At 46.2% G+C, this 17034-nt stretch overlaps 1 protein-coding gene across 2 annotated transcripts in view; it reads right to left on the reverse strand.

Annotated features, from left to right (window-relative positions):
- Positions 1-10185, reverse strand: part of LRRC8C (leucine rich repeat containing 8 VRAC subunit C) — a 63573-nt gene extending 53388 nt beyond the window's left edge. For both annotated transcript variants that reach the window (XM_072968282.1, XM_072968283.1), the window contains exon 1: positions 9950-10185. The gene's annotated coding sequence lies outside the window, so the exon portion shown is untranslated. The remainder of the gene's footprint in view (positions 1-9949) is intronic.
- Between the last annotated feature and the right edge of the window lie 6849 nt (positions 10186-17034).

A 17034-nucleotide genomic window follows, 5' to 3' on the forward strand; every position in this document is an offset into this window, starting at 1 on the left:
CGAATGCTTATAGGAGCGTCACGCCTCAGAGCCCAAAGGTGGAAACAACCCGACGTTCTATCAACTGATAAATGGATAAAGAAAATATGGCATATCCACATAATGGAAAATTATTTGTCAATTAAAAGGAATGGTGCACTGATACCTGCCACCGTGTGGATGGATCTCAAACACATGCTACGTGGAAGAAGCCAGTCACAAAGGACCACCTGCTTTATGACACCATTTATATGAAATGTCCAGAATAGGCAAATATTTAGAGACAGGGGCTAGATTAGTGGCCACCCAGAGCTTGGGAGGAGAGGAGGGTATGGTAGAGAGTGACAGCTCATGGGTGCAGGCTTTTTTTGGGGGGGAGGGGTGATGAAAAGATTCTAAAATAGATTATAACAGTTGCACAATTCTGTAATTATACCAAAAACCAATAAATTACACACTTTAATCAAATAAATGGTATAGTATGTAAATTATACCTCAGTAAAGCTGTTACCAAGGATTTTAGTTCATGCCTGGCTGATCTGTTCTCCGACAGGATGCCTGTTTTAATCCTTGTATGTGTCTTATTAGATAATTACTTACACTAAAAATGTACGTCTTTGTAGAAATGTTCAGCAACACTGAATTGTAACTAGTGCCAGTTTACTTGACAGCTGTTGTGCTGCTGCAGCGATGTGAAACCATGGAGTGTCATATTCCCCTGGTATGTTTTCAATATGAACTATGATTATATGATTTTTAAGAGGCAATGTAAATTGTAATTCAAGATAATTAATATTAAGACCTAGGGCTAATATTAAAATTAGATAATTAGTGAGTAATCTATGGCAAATACTATCATATGATAGTTTTAACCTACGCATCATATCTAAACATAAACATAATTTGTCCTTCATAATATTAAAGACGACTATAATCGTTGTCTTATGTTGATAAAGTTAACTTTATTTTAAAAGCTACGGTCCAACCCTTTAAATACCACCACCCACCACCGCTTAGCTTATGTGACTTGTATGATAGATAACACGCAACGAGACAAAATGAACTATTTTTATTACCTTAGCAGAACAGATAACTGCAACTAAGGAAAAAATGGTTTTGAAATGGTCTTTTCTCAGTATGAGGCTGAAAAATTATTTACTTTCCATATATTCTGCCTAGTTGACGAAAGGTACTTTTTCACTCACCCAAACCAAGTGTGTTCTTTCAGAGGGGCAATTAGCCTTCCTGCTTTTGTGCTGCTTTTCGGTATTTGAAAATTATAAATAATTGAAAGCAAAAATAGTAAGAGATTTCTGGCCTCTAGAGAATTAAAATGCTGAGATTTCTTACACATTTTATAATTCATTGTGGGTAACAAGCCGGCCGCCAGCATGGCCTTCTCTTATCACTGGGTGCCAGCATTCTTATCTGACAACATTTTAAAATGTTGCTTTGAGATCGTTTCAAATTTGGAGCAACAAAAAAAAGGAGCAGTTTTCTATCACCTAAAACATGTCTGAGACACACTAGACAGCCTCTAGGTAGCACCAAGGGTTTGCTCCTGCTCCCGTAAGCCAGGATGTGGCACTCACAAGAAAAAGAGATGCTAGAGATAATTAGTTTTAATTGATTTGCTCCTTAAATTTCTTAATTAGGTCAACAGTAGGCTGTTCTGTTTATTGCAGTCACATTATGGGGAAAGCTCTCAAACAAAAAAAAAAGAGTTGATAGGTAAAATGTTGTTAATTGTGATAATGTCATTAGATACCCTTTCAGGATAAGTAAAATCATCTTCAAATTCAGGTACAAGGGCTGACTGAAATAGTGACTGTCAGCAGATTTACTTCTAAGATTTTGTTCATAAATTTTAAATACCCACCTGTCAGTTAGAGATTAGTATGGCATTTATCTGTAGTTGTTGCTTTGTAGATTCCTTAAGATATGGAATCCTAATTTCAAACACAAAGTCTGTAAGGAGAGAGACTTTTACTTCTTCCTTACTAACCTTCAAGTCTAATATTTTCTCATCCTCTTGCACCAGCTAGCCTCCTGTATGATGCTGAATGAGGATGAGGCTTGTCCTTGGAGCCAATCAGCTAACCGCTAGCTGTTAGTCAAGAGTCTAGTGACCTCAAACCCACATTTTTTATCTAGTCTAACAATGATACCTAATCATCCACTCTGCTTATAAAATACCCCTGGTAAGGATGAATTTTTTCACCGACCTACCAGAAGTCTTTTCTCTCACATGGAAGATAAAAATAAAATAAACCTTTAACACACATTTATAAATGATCTGTCCAAAAACGTTTCACAAAGCCTCTTCAGCTCTCTGGCTACCCACTGCCATCTCCTCAGGGTCTGTTTAACTTTTACCCTAATGGCACACAGTCAGTCTTTCTCCATCTTGCACTTCATTCATCTATTCACTCAACAAGTATTTACTGATCCTTTGCTACGTACTAGGTACTGCTCTAAACACTGGTGATACAGAAATGGACACAAAGCAGACAAAAATGTAGCATATTTGTACGGTTGGCTCATTTGTTTTTCATCAGGTACAACGCTATACCTCCCTCAAGTGGATTTCATTGCTCAGTTATGACAGTTTCCTTTCATTTTCATTTTATTTTGCCAAGTTCATGCCCAGTCCTTGCTTCGGCACTCTGCTGCTCTGTCCATCACGGGGCCACTCACAGAAACATCAGATACATGTTACGCCATCCAGATCCTTAGATGAGATGCTCAAACACTCAGCTCAGATCCGAACCCTAGACACACCACCAGCAGCTCTCCTCAGCTTCAGCCACGTTCTGGCTGCAGGGACCCACACGGCTGGGCACGAAACAGAACGATGCTCTGTGTGCTGCACAGCGCTTCCTAACTTTGCTGATAAGGACACTACCCTGGGCCCTGCTAACGTCAAAGGGGATAATACAAATTGGCCTGACCGTGTCTTCCTAATGAAGCTATTCTCACAGCTTTTTTAAAAAGTCAAGGTGTTGTTAGCTAAATAATCCCCTACAGCATTTTTTTCAGAAGTTGGATTTATAGGTTATAACTTTGCCATTAAACAAAGATATTTGAACTTGTTTCTAATTTTTGTAACTCTCTAAGGTATTTGATAAAGTAGTTAACTAATTTTTATTGATTTGATAAGTTCTTCATGTATACAGGAAGAACAGAACCCATGAGTTTTCATATACTTAACTTATTTAGTGACTTTTATCCGGGGTTTATTTTGATGTCCTGACTTCATATTTTATATAATACTTTATATAATACTAATTTCCAACTAGACATAGAAATATTTCCATGCAGGTATGTCATGACCCTATTAAGAAGGATAACTTCTAATTACACTCTCAAAGTTCATTTCTAGAATGTAAAATAATAGAAGGGGAAATGGATACACTCTAAGACAGTAGGTTAGAAAGTTTACTGTAAAATACGTCATTAAATATTTATTGCACAACACTTTCGTGAGTGGCTCTGTCCCGGGCACTGGGCAGGGGCTGTGGATACAGAAGTAAACAAAACGGTTATGTCCTGGATGGCCTCCATCTCTATGAGACTTTCACTGCAGGTAAAATCAAACAGAGAGAAAAAATGTTGAAAAATAAAGATATTTCTGGAGGTTTGAGGGTAAAGGAAAGGGAAAGGAGCAATATAGTTAAAGTAAAGCTGGAGGAGAAGAGGATTTTGGGGGGAAGGGAGCATGCCAAGGCTGACAGCCTCCAAATGCTGAAGGAAACCAATGCAAAAGGAAGCCAAGCTCTTCTAAACCCTTACAGCTCCGAGAGGGGACACCAGAAGCCCAGGCTAACACTCCCTGGGGGACTGGAGCAGGGACCCGCATGTGAGAAAGCTAAGAATGATCTCAGAAGCCCCACCCTCCCCAACAACTACTTGTTATGAGCTAAAATCTCGTTGATAGGGAACACAGTGTTTCATAATTATAAATAACTAGCTTAAAATGCAAACCCTGTAATGAATACAAACTAATTTATACTCATGAATAATTGACCTGTCACAAGAATGAATGGTTATTATCAGAGCCTTCCCAGCATAACAGAAGTGAGTAAATGAAAAAGATGTTGAGCATTTAAAATTTGGGGCGGGCTTCCCATCCCAGGAACAAAAGACTAAAGGTAGAGGAGGCTTTGGGTAACTTTGTGAATTTAACAGTCTTGCCATGGCGAAACTGGGACAATTGAAAGCTCCATAGTTTTTACAAATGTATTTCAGTTTAAGATCCAATGAAGTTGCTTTTTTATGAAGGGAAAAAAAGGGCAATCTAACTGCAGATAATTTGTTAATGAAGGTATCATCTGCATTCATATATACATACATATTGACTATCCGTCATGTCTTTTAGTTCCATATGGCTCTTCTGTGATTTTCAAACACAATCTAGAATCATGCTACATCATGTATTTTCAATAGGGGGGCAATCTTGTCTCCGTCAAAAATTGGGTCGGAGGGGGAGGAGGGTAAAAGAATCTTCTGGTTTGTAGCCTGCCAACAGGCAGCAGCACACAAACAGATACACAGAGTGTCTGCGGCGTTACAACGTATCTGAAAAAGGAGGAGAGGGACGGCAACAGTGAACTAAAGGCTAAGGAGCGCCCCTCACTCCCAGCGGGGCTTCCAGCCCCGGGTGTGTTTATCCCACCGCCCCCCTTGCTCTTCCTCCCTGCCCCACCCCAGCATGGGCTGAGCACCCGTCCCTCTGAGTTCTTAGAAGGGTTCTTGGAAGAGCATATCCCTCTCCCGGATTCCTCTGACCCAAAATGCTTCAGTCATCGGGGGCGTTTTCAGTTATTTCTCAAAGCTTCAAATTATTTTTCTTAAAACTGATTTTTGAATTTTGCCTGTCTTCTCTTTTCTCTTCTTAGCTCTGTTCATTCTCTGAATATAACCATTCCTCCCCTGACTGCCACTCAGAGGCTGTCGAATCATACTTTAAAGGGACACTCATCCAACCCCAGCAAAGGGTCTCAGATTCACTCACAGAACTTGTGATGGTGTGTTACCCTTCCACGTAGATAGCCCAGGTTATTTCTGTTTGTTTCATGCCTGGGATTGGAAAAGAGCTTAGTAATTCTCTACCTTTTATTACTTCCAGGAAATTTTCAGTGTATTCCTGCCAAACTATCTAGTTGAAGCAAAGCTCTAAGAACCCCTCCTGCCCAAGTGCTGGGAACAAACAGGAATATGTTAACATTCCAGATGTCTGAGGCTGCACTAACCTCTCCCCTCTCTGCCCATCTGACCCCACCCTCCCTGTCCTAGTTCTGAGGTCTGGGAAGGACCCACCTCTAGCAGCTGCACACGGTGTCCCGGTCCTGCTCCACGTCTTCTCCCTCCTCCTGTTTATTTTCTTCTGTCTCTCCTATCTGCGGTGAGACTGCCTGGGTCTTCTCCCTGTGCTGATTCTCTCACGAGGTCACTTCTGGTTGTGCTGTCCGTACTGTGCCAAGGTTGGTCTTATCCTCCACCAAAGAGGTCGAGACCCTCTTTGCCTATTACCTCGACCTTCTCTCTAAGGCAGGTGCAGGTATCCTCGCTTTTCAAAAGCTCCCTTTACACCATTTCACTTTTATGAAAGACCCACATTTGGTACCTGCTTTCACTGACTGAAAGAAATCCAAAGCGGATTTTTGCTTTTACAAAAAAAGGCAAAAGCAGAAAGCCGTGTTCGGCACTGGTTTTGCAGGGAGCAGGTATAGAGAGGCAGTGCGCACCCAGAGCAGCAGCAAGAGCGGCAGGGCCTGGCTCTCTCCCTTCCCAGCATCAAGCCCCGTTACTCCCACAGTACCTGTGCTGCTTCTCCATTTGTTTTGTGCATCCATTAGTAAGACGTGCCCTAAGGTTAACTGCTTCTTTAAGCCGTTTCAGCTTAGGTAAGTTTCTGTAGGAACTCGAATTACGGTGAGCAGGGAAACCTGCATTCCTTTCCCTCAGGAAGATTATATTCCTAATTAAAGAAATCCATCTGGACCGTTACCCCATCTAAAATGTTAAACTACTCAAATACTGTTGACATGATCAATATATTTGCAACCTAATGAGGTTATTATACCACCACGGGAACAATTTATCAATGAAACATAGCTATCCCACCTGGAACCTAATGGCCAAAGCTTTGTTTAGGAACTGTGGCCTGCCAGTAAATTAAATGCCAGTTAAATGGGCAAAGAAGGCTGGGAGGAACAAGTCCCAGAAAAAAAGAGGGAGGCACCACCAGCCATCATGTAACAGAGACAAGCAACCTGGGCATCTTTCCTGCTTATTGCAAGAACCTCTCTCTGAACATCTGACTCATCCTTCATTCAGGAAACTGAAGCTATCTGTGTTTCATACAAAGCAAAGAATATGAAGAAACAGAAAAATGTCCCTGTCCTCAAAGAGTTTACAGTCTATTGTAGAATATTACCTGAGCAAATAACGAAAAAAGTAAAAAATAAATAAATAAGTAAAAGTATTAGGGGTCCATGTTGTTTGAATTATAAGTGAACTGACAATAATTTTAAAGGGAAGGTCTGTGGGCTCAGGAAGGAGGTAGCATTTAGGCTGGGCCTTGAAGGAGAGGCAAGATTCCAGCTGGTGGAGGCTCAGTTAAGGGTGAGGTGTGTGGTGGGGAGATACCTGGATTGTCATGGTGCTTTGAGTGATAAGCAAGGCTGAGCTATCAGGAGAGGCAGAAAACAGGAAAGCGTCTTTGCCAAAAAATACAAATTCCAACCCATTGAAATATGGCTAATAATATTCTAAACAATGTGCAGAGTGGAACAAAGGGAAAACTACATAAGGTGAGTAAATGCTTTTAAGTCAAGACCATAAAAAAAGAGTGATTCGCACATTAAAGATGCTAAAACCAGATAAGACCTTTGTATAAAGAGTGAATCACTGACAGCACTGACTAATGGCTGCATGTGTGTAAAACACACAGATGTAAAACGAAGGGGGCACATCTCAGGGACAGAGCGTGCGCGTAGCATGCATGGTGCCTCCGTTACAATGAGCAGATGAACAAATAAACCTCATCTCCCCCCAAAAGCAAACCCTAAAAATAAAGTTTAAACAAGTAAAAGGGTTAAGAAACAAACGTAAAATGAAGCAGACACTTCACCAGTGCTAGAATACAGTGGTCCTGCCATCTATGAAGCACCTCCCAGGCGACAGGAGCCGTCCTCGTCGCTGCACTTAACCCACGCAACAGTCCGGCTGGGAGGGCTTCACTGATACACACACAATACACAAAAAGAGAGTGGGGCTCAGAGAAGTTCAGTTAGTTGGCACTTGTACTGTGCAGTTACCCCGTGCCAATCTAGAATGACTTATATTTTAAGAGAAATGAAGGGAATTCAAGGATACCCGCACGGCGATGTCACCTCCTTGGTTGCAGTATGCTTTCATGAGCGACCCAGCCCTGGAGATACAGCCAGCGCTCCAGGCACTGAGCATCAGGTCTTTGGGAGTGTGTGCTGCAGCCCATGAAGCGTCGTCGTCGTACGGGTGAGGGCCGCTGATGGGCACAAGTGAAAAGTTCATTCGGTTAAGCCCTGAATCAGTCATTTAATAGAGCTCAGCGGGAAGAATGGGGGTTTGGGAAGCAGATGGCACTGACTCCAAATTTGAATCCTGCTGTTTACTCATCACATGGAAACCCTAGCTGGGCGACTTTACTTCCTTGACCTCCATTTCCTCATACTGTCATGACAAGTTAACAAAAAATTTATGTAGGAAAGAAAAAAGAAGCAACTTTGGATGACAGAAGAGTAAGTGATTAAGGCCAAAGGGGCACTCACTAACTTAGCTGTACCGTCTTGGGTACATCACAAACTTTGAGCCTCCCTCTTCCATGAGTGTGAATGGCTGGCCATCTACCTTAAGGGGCTGTTGTCAGATTCTGAGATAATGTGCGTGAGGCCCCTAGAGCAACGAGACTGTTTTATAGTGATGCAACACGTTAAATTATTAACACAATGCTTGGCAAAATAAGGATGAGTTTCTACCCTATTTGTCTTTAAACCTGGGCCTTATTATAAAGTTATTGGTAACTACAACTTAAAAATACTACAGACTATTAAAAAACCATAACAATTTGATAAAAATTAGATACTTCAGAGTTTAAAATATTGTGAATTCGTATTGTTTTTAAAAGATAAATGTCATATAAGTGAAAAATCATTCATTCTTTTCTCTTACAGTTCCTAAAATTTTTTTTTAACTTAAAGCATTCCCTTCTAAAAAAGCATTCCATTAGGTGCCTAGTCAATCTGAAAAATAAGAGATTAGTATCATTAACAACTGCCTTGATAATTTCATTAAAAAGAACGCTGTTAAACATGCTCGCTATCTCTGATCTGATGGTTGGGTCAGTGGGCCTTATCTGTGGTCAGTCTATTATGTGAACCACAGAGGTATCCATCTTTGCAAAGCTGCTCCCCACCTCTCCCTAAAAAGCGAACAAACTGACCTAAAGAGAGTATTTAATCACTCAAGGAAAGCAAATCAGGGTTACATCCCTGGTCATCCCTATTGAAGCAAGTCACAGAAATGCAAATATCCAGATGAGAGTTGTATACGTCTTATCTGTTACCTGTGTCCACATACCCCACACACGGTTTATGAACCTGAGCAAATTTTGTTAAGTTCAGCTTACATTTGGGGTTTACATAAATCATTAAAACACTAAAGAAAGGTAATGGGAAAACATATAAAGCTAATTTGCTCTGGCGATTTTTCAGTGTTGTGCCAACCAAGAGGTGACCACTTGTCCCCCTCTTTCACCTGGATGGCATCTTAATGACCTGTCCATGAAGAAGCCTCGCGCAGCCTTAGAAACCCACCACGCACCTGCCCGGAAACGCGGTGCATCTCCTACACTATGGAGGGCCTGAAAGAAGTGTGCGACGGCCATTCTCTTCACCTGTTCCTCGCCCAGAAGCTGCAAGAAACAGCCATTCAAGCCTCCCTCCGCCCAGCGCCGGCCTCCCACACGGGGTGATTGGTTCTTATTTTTTTTTTTACTTTAAGGAGGATGGGCACTTGAAAGTGCTTCCTAACTGGTTTGTTGGGAGTTTCACAAGCTTAAAAAGAATTTAAAAGCGAAGTTTGGCCCTAAGCCTCTGAAATACTGTCCTGGGATGTGGGTAGCGTCTGAGCACTAGACGCTGGGCACGGGCGAGGTCTCGAAGGGGCCGGAATGGATGTACCCCGGCGGGCGTGGGGTGGGGGAGGGAAGACCCGGCCGAGGGCGAAGAGAAAGGAGTCAGCGCCCGCAGAGCACATCCCAAGGCTCCTGAGCCGCTAACTGCATCCCTAACCAGCTCGTTGCTGAGAGCCAGCCGGAAGGGGAAAGGCCGGCGCGGCCGCGTTCGGGTCCGAGGCAGCGGTCCTGGCCTCAGCGGCCGGCCTGGGCACCTGGCCGTGGGGCCCGCGCGATCCGGCGAAACCCTAGCTCCCCTCGGGTCCTGCCAGGGAGCACACATCGCCCTCTTCGGAGACCTTCCAATTCCTTCCTCTCCCCACAAGTGCCAACCTCAGGGGCTCGGGGGCGGCAAGGGGAGAGCAGACCAGAAGGGGCAGGCCCTGGGGGCTCGGGGGGCTTTAAGGTCGGAAGGAACGGCCATCGCCCCCAGAGTGGCCCCGTTTCCGCCTGGTCCCATCCACCACCTCCCCTCCAAACCGCAGAACCCGCCGCGCCGCGCTTGGCGCCAGACTGGGGACCCTCGCCCGACGCTGGGGCTGGCGTGGGGTGCGTTGGGTAGGGTTGGCGGGCCGCGAGCCCCAGCAGCGGATGGCTCCCGGGACCACGTTCCGCCTGCCCGAAAGCCGGGAGAAGGCAGGGGCGCGAACGAGGCGGGGCGAGTCTCGGCTCCGGCGCACCTAGCGGACCGAGCCCTGGGTCCTTGGCGGGCCGCCCCTCTCCGCCCCATCCCTGCGCGGTCCCCGCCCTTACCTCTGGGCGCGAGGGTGCCGGCAGCGGAGGGTGCTGGGGAGCGGCGAGCTGTCCCCCGGCCGCGCTCAGCGGCGGCCAGCGACAGCGGGGTCGCCCGCGGGGCCGCTGCTCATGGCTCGTCGCTGCCGGCGCACTGCGGCCGCGGCCACGGCGGCGCCCTGCTCCTAGTCCTCTTCGCGGGCTCCGAGCCGGGACGCAGCTAACGCCCCGGCCCCGCAGCCCGCCTCCCCTCCGCCTCCCCGGTCGCGGACGGAGCCGCCTCCAGCGCCGCCCCGCGCGCAGCCCGGCCAGCGGCCGCCAGCGCCGCCCAGCGCCCGGCCCCGGGGTCGCCGCGCCGCCCGCCGGCCCGCTGTGACGCAGGCCGCCGGGCCCGGGAACTTCCTCCCCTGCGGAGACCACCCCGCGCCGCGGCCGCCGCCCGCCGCCGGGGCTTCCTTCGGGGCGAGGAGGGAGGCCTCCCGCCGCTCCCCGGCGGGGCCGCCCCCGCCAGCGAGACGCCCACCTGGCGGCCTCTGCGCGGGGAGGCGGCTGGGCCCGGTACCTGCCCCCATCCCCAGCGGCGCGCGGAGAGGCCGAGGCTTCCCCGCGCCCGGCGCCGCGCCGCGACCGCGGCCCCTCCCCTGGAGCGGGGAGCAGCCGCCACTAAAAATAGCCCTTCTGGGAACTCCTCGCGAGGACCGGAGTCGGGATCGAGAAAGCCCCTCCTCGTTATCACCCTCCCCCCACTTAGGAACAGAAGGGTGGGAGGGGGTGGTGGGGCGCACTGAGGAACTCGGAAGACAAAGCCAAAACCCAGTGCTCCTGGACCACAAAGCCCACGAGCCCCTGACACCCGAGCCTGCTGTCCCGCAGGAACCCCGGTGTTCCCGGACCCCGACAGCCCGGCCCCTGGATCTCTCGGCAGCAGGCCCGGGGGTGCTGAAATTGAGCGCTCCGCGTGCAGTTTCGTACTGTGCGTGAAGGAGTTGACCGTGCACGTCAAAACCACCTGTTGTTTAAAGAGTACGGGGGAGGGCTTCCCCACCTTTTTAAAAATTGATCTGAACCACGCTTGTCTTCTCCAATTTCCCTACCCAGTTTCAGGATGAAAACGTGAACTCTGCCTTCTTGAAAGCTCACAGTAATCGGCATGGAAAATCTTCTGCCCAGTGGAAAAGTACACAGACAAGATAACTAAGTAATATGGGGTCTTTTGGGATTGCTTACCGATATTAACTCTTTTAGGAGCACCCCAAATCAAACTGTTGCTCTGTCCTGGAAGTCAGGACAAGACGGGTGTATGCCAGTAGAGCAGCGTAGACAACTGTCTTTCACGAGTTGGTTTGCTTTTACACAGAAAGCCTTAGAAAAGCAGGTGTCTCCTTTGCCCAATTTTTATTTCCAAGCCAAAATGAAAACTTGTCCAAAAGCTGTTCTCCTGGGTTTTTACCTGATTTTGCCCATGTTCCTCCCACAAACCACTACCCTTTTCCCAATTCCAGTGCTGTTGCTGAGGCCCAGAAGACCACCTGAAACCCTCTTGGGCCTTAGGCGATGAGCCTACCACCAGCCACATCTAGGGTAGGGTCTTCCTTCTGGACAGTAGGTGGGAAAGTTCCTGGGGAAAAGGCAGAGACTGTCTAGCAATTTGCTAAAAAATGCAAGTACCTTGCAAGCCACCAGGTAGTAGCTAAGGTAGCTCCAGCCCTAAGTACCTTTCCGGGATGTAAACACTCAGTGAGGCGAGTAGGACGGGTACACATGTCCTGTGAAGGGCCCTCTTCTCCAGGTGCTGTCTGAGTGCACCGCCGTCCTCCGTGTGCCCTTGGCATCCTCGCCTCAAGCTTTGGCATCCCTGAAATGCTCCCTCACTACCTGCTGTCAGGGAACCATGATCCGAGAGCTTGGACTCAGGTGAGCCGGGCATATTCCCCGCTCTTCCTGTGTAAATGTAAGGAAGTTATGGCTACTTTTTTTCCCCATCAACAATATGAGTATTAAACGATAGGGTGCTGTGAGAATCAAATAAGCTCCTTACACCACCAAGAACAGGGCCAAGCACGTTATAAGTGCTCAGGAAATGGGAGCTGTCGTGCCTGCTACTACTGTTCATTGACTTGAGAACAAAAGGACCAGGAACAGCAATGAGGTTTGGAAATGGATCTGAATCCCTGCAGGTTGAGTCCCTCCCCACCCTGCCCCCCACGGCTGCTTAAATTGCAATACTTTTGTCTGCTCTGTGCCTGCTTTGTAGTAGGGTAAACTGGACAGTTCTGCTTGCAGTCTGATGAGTCCCACACACACATAAGTCTGAGAGGCACAAGTCTGAAAATCACTATGTCACCCTGCTTAGGACTCCTTTGCTTATTGTACAGAATGTAAGCCTCAAGTCTAGTCACCTCACCTCAGTCAACCTAACTGAAATCAAGACACAGGCTTACCAAGCCTTCTGTAAAGCACGAGGTAAATCAGCAATCAATCAGCTAGCTTCTGTGAATGCTGGACCCCGAGGGTCTCAAAGAAGAATGAGGCTTATTGCCTGATTCAAGGTATTGATGGACCGTGGGAGAGGGGATCTGTCATGCACTTGAATCAGATAAACTGTTTTGAACTAAATGTGGTTGAAGTTAAGAGAAAGGCGAGGGCTCTGTGGGCCAGAGCCAACATCGTGATCTTTCACTCAGTACCCAGTTCTTTAGGCTGAAGTTTGGCATTCTGGATGGCTTCCAGGGTGAGTTCCCACACTTAGACTCCACACAGTTACAAGTTATCCATGTGCTGGCTGACAACAAGGAGCAGAAGTAGGTCTTTCTGGGCCACGCCTGACCTCGGCAAGAAATTTGGAATGATGTAGATCTGGGCTCAAATTCTGGGCTCGCCGCTCACTAGCTGCATGACGCGGAGTTTCTTTCTCTTTGAACCCTGCGCTCCCCATCCATCTGTCGAAATAGCAGTACCTTCTTTGTTAAGGTTCTAGGGAGGCTTAGACAGAATTTCTGCAACCCCTTTGGTGGCAGGTGTGCAAATGGTGATTATATCGCAGTATCTAGTTAGTTACAGGAGAAAAGCAGGCTGGACTATACCATTCCTTTAAGGCTTATTTCAGAAGTCACCTTCTCTGTGGGGCTCTGCAGACTGCAGGCAAATGTGACCCTCTCTTCCTTGTGCTCCCGCAGCACTGTTTTTCCGAAGCTCTGTTTCAGCACTTAGCATGCCACTTATCCCTGTGCGTTTGCTTCACTTCTGCATCTTTAGTCGTTTCTACATCAGCACCCAGCACAGAGCCTGGCATTAGATTTTGAAAGAATGAGTTTTAAAATGTTTTAATGTCTTGTACTGGTTTTGAATTTCAGTATAATTTGTATTAAACTGTAGGCGCTAAGACCTGAACCCCATTGGTCATAGTTTACACTAAAATCATGTATTATGCATATGTGTCTGCGTAAACCTTGATTTCTCAATGCTGGGCTTATTCTTTAAGACCAACCTGCTATACTTGTTTTGTTTTGTATGTGATGTCAGTTGATCCTGCCCAGTAATAGTGAAAGTAGAATCTAAGCTCTAAACCAGAACCGCCAGCAGGATTTTGCCCAGCACTCTCTCCCCACCCTGTGCACATCCGCTCCCCAGACGGTTTCTGGGCTTTGTGGGAAGGATCCTGAGCTAACGGGAAACGTTGTTTTAAGTTTCAGCTCTCAACACTGTTGCAACCATTAGCATTTTCTGAATTAATAGCTGTAAGATAAAATCCACCTTTAGCAACAGTTTTGAAAGCCTCGACTCTGTGCCATTAAAAATACTAGAACAGGGGAAACCTTCCCTAGAAAATGCGCTGTGAGCAGGAAGTTGCCCAAGAGGCAATTTGGTCACATGTGGTCTTGACCCTCAAGTGGCAGTAAGATCTGTGCCAGAGGAGAGGGTAGTGGTGCTGAGGACTTAAAAATAGGTTTCTAGAAAACTTTGGATCAAGTTCTTCTAAAATCAGTTCTGTATAGTTTATACACCTCCCTCAACACATACACACAAAAGACAGAGCTTCTGAGATATTCTCTGCAAATAACAACAATGAACAGCACTTGCTGGGTACGTGCTACGAGCTACATACGCATGAGCTTTAGATGGATGGTCTCAGCTGGTCGCCACTGCCATCCGCTAGCGGGCAGTGTTACTCTTTCCTGGTGGCAGAGGAGAAAGCTGGGGCACACTGTAGTCCAGGAAATAAAGGTCCCCTGACCGAAGAGTGGCAGAGTCAGGGTTTGGACCCGGGTGAGTCTATTTCAGAGCATCTCAGGCCTAACCACTACTCAGTCACATGGGAAAGGAATCTTTGTTTTTAAATTGTATCCATCAAGTATCCTCAGTTAGGTTAATGATGTCCTTTTTCAGTAGTTTCTGAAATTGCATTCATTTGTGTTTTTCCCAATAGTATACTCATGCCCAAAATGTGCCTTCCTGGGGTGACTTTACAGCTTGCTCTTTAATTGAAAAGTCTGTTATGACTGAAAGCAAACTTACTGAAAGATCATGAAGTGTCTATGGCTCTGATTTTAGGCAAAATGAAATATACCAGGCCAAGAGCCTTGTTCTTAGAATTATGTATAAATGGACCAATGATCAGTAAGTGACTTTCACATGGTAGATGCGTAGTATAAACTTAAAGTGAAACATGCGTGTGGCGTTCTCAGGAGTGACTTTCTGCACCTAAACACCACTGGTGTGACTGTTACTACATTTCGTTTGCTTGCTATCATTTATTGAGCACTTACAGCCACTGACCTAGGAACTTTCCACATGTTAACGCATTAATTAAGTCTACAAACGACTGGCTCTAGCCATGAAGTAAACTATTCTAAAGATAATGAAACACTCTTAAGAGATGTAGAGCTTCCTTATTTATTAAAAAGAAATACATTAAGATTTACCTCCTAAGGAAGGTAACTCGTTTTTCCCCCCAGGACTCAACATTTTCAGTCTTAACACCGTATCTCATTATGCATATAGAATGTGACTTCGAACAGCTCAGATCACAGTTTGACATTGACTTTCTTCAAATTTCAGTGGCATCAGCCCTGACAAAGCACCTGATTTCAGGCCTAAGGAATTACTCCTTTCCTTTGACTAAGAAATGCTCTCTCACTGAGGCATGAAGCTCCGTGGCTCAAGAAACCTTATCAGGTAGTGACACTGAAGACGCGCTTGTCGCTCACATACACGTGGCTCTCTCTTTGGGAAAGTCTGCTGGACAGTGCTCTGTATACTTAGAAAATGCTAGAACCGTGCCTAGCGGCTCTCTTCTGACACTGCCCGCCGCACTGACACAAGATACATTTTCTTGAGCCTTTTTGGAGCTCATTTGTTAATTTCCTGAATAAACTCATGTTGTTTACCTCTCTGGGGAAAAAGCAACAAGAAAGCCTGGTTTGCCTTCTCAGTGTCAATGCGAATGCTCATTAAGAATCACTTTCATTGCTGGTAGTGAAAAGAGCGTACACTGGGATTAATAAGGCCTGGACTCTGCGTGCAGTTCTGCTGTTGACTAACTTTGCAACTTGGGACGAGCCTCTTTGTATCTTTGGATCCTCTGTCTCCTTATCTGAAATGAAGGGGCTGGAACAGGTGATTTCTTAGGACTTGTTCAGTGCTAAAACTTTTCACATTGATCTTAAACGATACATATTTATCCTCTCTAGATTTGCCAGTAATGGATATAATCACCAACAGATAATCAAAGATGCAGGAAGGCATCCATCACTGCTGTTATGGGAAATGCCTCTGGAGCTGGGCAGACAACGTCTTCCTGAGCATCTTTCTCTTCCACCATCCACTGCCAGTGAGATAAAGCCTTCCCTCCATTGAGGCCTTTCCAAGTAGCATTCTGTAGTTCACTACCTTTGATAACCCTGGGAGACAGGGATCTGTGGTCAGAGTCATTTGGGGGAGTACTGTATCCCTCTTGGAGATTCACAATGCATATTGACATGCTTAGGGTTCTGAGAAGTCCTACCTTAAAAATACTTGTTACCTTTGCTGAACCTAGCATTTCTCTAACATCATTTCCCATGGAACTATTTCCTTTGGCACATCTATCAACATTCCAAGGAGAATAAAATCTCCTAGAATAGAATATTTGAATTCTTATTCTAGAGTTAAAGATTTAGAACCTTCATAAGATTTTCCCCCCTTGGAAAGAGAAGGGAGTTACAGGCCCTATTAATTAATTTAATGAATGCCTGCCAAGGGAGGCCCTCTTGATAGGTGCAATCTGCAGGCATTTTCCTTACAAACAGCCATGACAGAATGCCTGTCGTCTTTAATGAGACAAAGAGTGCCCATCCTCACTGGTGACAGTTGGCCTTGTCTCTTTACACTGAGGAATACGACTTTGCCTTTACATATTTCTGTTAGCCTCTAGGCTTCCTTCCAGAAATAGTTGAAGCTGGTACAAGACAAACACATCCGTTCTGAGCACTCAGTGGGACAGCACAGGATAGAGACACCGCTCCAGAGGTCTCTGGTATTTCTGCACATCTTGTGAGCAAGACTCTGGCCGCCCTTTCTTTCAGACTAGAGTTTCAAAGGTATCTGTGTAGTGAGCAGCCTGTGGGGACACAGGTTGTGTCTCTCTCTGGAGCAAAGGACAAGCACGTCTCTGTCCATACAATGAAGGTAGTATTTCCCTCCAGCGCAAAGGACAGAGAGACACTCCTGTCGTAACAGGCTCCCGCTCTCCGAGCTCACGCCCCCCTCCTGTAACACCATCTGCTGTCAATGTGGTAGCGCTTGAGGACCTGCCACGAAGAAATGCTGACGCTCTGGCCACTGCTGTTACTGAGAGCAGTGCGCTTTTTAAATCTCTGATCCAGGAGTTTCATGTCGTCTAACGGCACCCAAGAAACTGTGGCCGGCTAATTTTCTCTCTTGCAAAGAATAAAGTCTCAGACCTCTCACAGTCCTTGACAGTAACTGGCTTTTCCCTCCTTGTGAGTTGACGTTGGAAGAGAGACTTTGTATCCTCAGGTGTGCTCCCGCCCTGGTCTTGTGAATGTATTCTGCTATGAATTCTTTGCCTCTCTGGGCCTGTTGTACCACGTACAGCCTTCCGTCCC

The sequence above is a fragment of the Vicugna pacos genome, chromosome 9 (genome assembly GCF_048564905.1).
Source record: "Vicugna pacos chromosome 9, VicPac4, whole genome shotgun sequence".
Classification (NCBI taxonomy): domain Eukaryota; kingdom Metazoa; phylum Chordata; class Mammalia; order Artiodactyla; family Camelidae; genus Vicugna; species Vicugna pacos.